General features: G+C 63.0%; 1 pseudogene; it reads right to left on the minus strand.

The window, feature by feature from the left end:
- The window catches only part of LOC124592847, a 7,980-nt pseudogene that overhangs the window by 3,635 nt on the left and 1,845 nt on the right, over positions 1-2,500 (minus strand).

A 2,500-nucleotide genomic window follows, 5' to 3' on the forward strand; every position in this document is an offset into this window, starting at 1 on the left:
GCGCGGGCCAGAAGGAAGAGATTCATCACTTTCACCAGGACTTCGTGCGGCAGGCGCCGCAACTCCGCTGGGGTAAGGCCGTCCGGCCCAGCTGCTGATCCCCTGGGCGGCAACGCGGCGGCGACCTCCTCATGTGTGACCGGCCCCCATATGGACTCGAGAGCGACAGGCTCTGAGTGCGGGAGGAGGCGGTCACGAATGAAGCCCGCGGTGGAGATGGGCTTCTTGGTGAAGAGGTCCGCCCAGAAGTCCAGCAGACCAGGGATGGCAGGTGGCGGCTGGAGCAGGGTGCCATCCAAGAGGCCGCGCACGCAACGCGCACGCGACCGTCGGAAGGCATCCTGCGTTCTCGCGTACTCCCAGCGGCGCCGCTTGCGCTTCTGCGTCGGCGGCGCGGCAGGCGGCCGCTTCGATGGTTGGCGCGGCCGCTGTGTCCTGGTGATCGATCTCTCCCCTCTGGACCCGACCGACGCAAGGGCATCCGGGAGCATGCCCAGGATGACATCGGGCGGCGTGCCCCGCCCCAGACCGATGACACGATCCAGGGCAGAGAAACGCTGGGCGGAAGCGGGTAGCCCCGCCAGATGCTCCCAGATGGCGGCGTCAGTCGGCCCCTCCGGCGGCGGCCCGGTGGTGTCGGCCGCGAAGTCCTCGGCTGCGTCGACGGGCGGCGCAGCGGCCTCGCCCGCGTCAGGCAGCGGGCTCGCCGCTCCCCGGCGGGACGCCGGCTCTTCCCCCCGACCGATCTCAAGCGCCTCCATGAATTGGCGAACAAGCTGCTTGTGGGCAGCTTGCCGCCGTCGGCACTTGATTGCCTCAAGCGTTCGGTCGGGGAACATCCTGATGAGCTCTTGATTTACAAAGAAGAACCGGGCGTCCCTCTCGAGGAACAGTTCGGCCTCTGCCTTGGCGAGCGACAGGACTTCTTCCTCCGTCCACCTCGCGCGATGCCTCTCCGTGACGATCTCCGCGTTGGCGGCCGCAAGGTGTTGGCGGCGGCGATGGACCCCGAGACCGTTTTTGGTGGTGAAGCTGCGGTGGCACTCACTACAGGCGTAAACAGCTGCAAAAGTTACAAGATTTTCGGCACGGCCGGTTGGCCGGCTAGGTGCTGGGGGAGTTGGGGTGGCACCTTCAGCGGAAGGGCCACCACTTTTTCTCTGGTTACTGCCCCTAACTAAAAAAAGGGATAGTGCGAGGGGGGGCTGGTAACCCCCCCAAGCCCCTGGTGCGGTCTTCCACTCTGCTAAAGTCAGCGGGCCCACGAGAAGGGGAGAAGACCGCAGGAGAGGAGAGGCTAAGAGGGCTAGGCCCATGTATTGCGCATCACTCTCCCTGTAACTATAACCCAAGGAAGGCACCTCGCAGCAGCAGCACGACTACATCAAGACCGCACTTCGAAAAGCCAAGTCCGGATGCAGCCACACCGCCGCCACTTGGCCACCTTAAGAGAGTCATAGTTACTCCCGGCGAATAGTTACTCCCGCCGTTTACCCGCGCTTGCTTGAATTTCTTCACGTTGACATTCAGAGCACTGGGCAGAAATCACATTGCGTCAACACCCGCTAGGGCCATCGCAATGCTTTGTTTTAATTAGACAGTCGGATTCCCCCAGTCCGTGCCAGTTCTGAGTTGATCGTTGAATGGCGGCCGAAGAGAATCCGCGCACCCGCGCGCCCCCGGAGGAGCACGCTAAGGCGGACGCGGCCTCGCAGCAAGGAAGATCCGTGGGAGGCCAAGGCACGGGACCGAGCTCGGATCCTGCACGCAGGTTGAAGCACCGGGGCGCGAACGCCGCGCAGGCGCGCGCATCCTGCACCGCCGGCCAGCACGAGGCCAACCAACGGCGAGAGCAGACCACGCCCGCGCTAAACGCCCGCACTTACCGGCACCCCTACGGCACTCACCTCGCCCAGGCCCGGCACGTTAGCGCTGACCCACTTCCCGACCAAGCCCGACACGCCCCGATCCTCAGAGCCAATCCTTATCCCGAAGTTACGGATCCAATTTGCCGACTTCCCTTACCTACATTATTCTATCGACTAGAGGCTCTTCACCTTGGAGACCTGCTGCGGATATGGGTACGAACCGGCGCGACACCTCCACGTGGCCCTCTCCCGGATTTTCAAGGTCCGAGGGGAAGATCGGGACACCGCCGCAACTGCGGTGCTCTTCGCGTTCCAAACCCTATCTCCCTGCTAGAGGATTCCAGGGAACTCGAACGCTCATGCAGAAAAGAAAACTCTTCCCCGATCTCCCGACGGCGTCTCCGGGTCCTTTTGGGTTACCCCGACGAGCATCTCTAAAAGAGGGGCCCGACTTGTATCGGTTCCGCTGCCGGGTTCCGGAATAGGAACCGGATTCCCTTTCGCCCAACGGGGGCCAGCACAAAGTGCATCATGCTATGACGGCCCCCATCAACATCGGATTTCTCCTAGGGCTTAGGATCGACTGACTCGTGTGCAACGGCTGTTCACACGAAACCCTTCTCCGCGTCAGC

This window comes from Schistocerca americana, unplaced genomic scaffold, assembly GCF_021461395.2.
Source record: "Schistocerca americana isolate TAMUIC-IGC-003095 unplaced genomic scaffold, iqSchAmer2.1 HiC_scaffold_956, whole genome shotgun sequence".
NCBI lineage: Eukaryota > Metazoa > Arthropoda > Insecta > Orthoptera > Acrididae > Schistocerca > Schistocerca americana.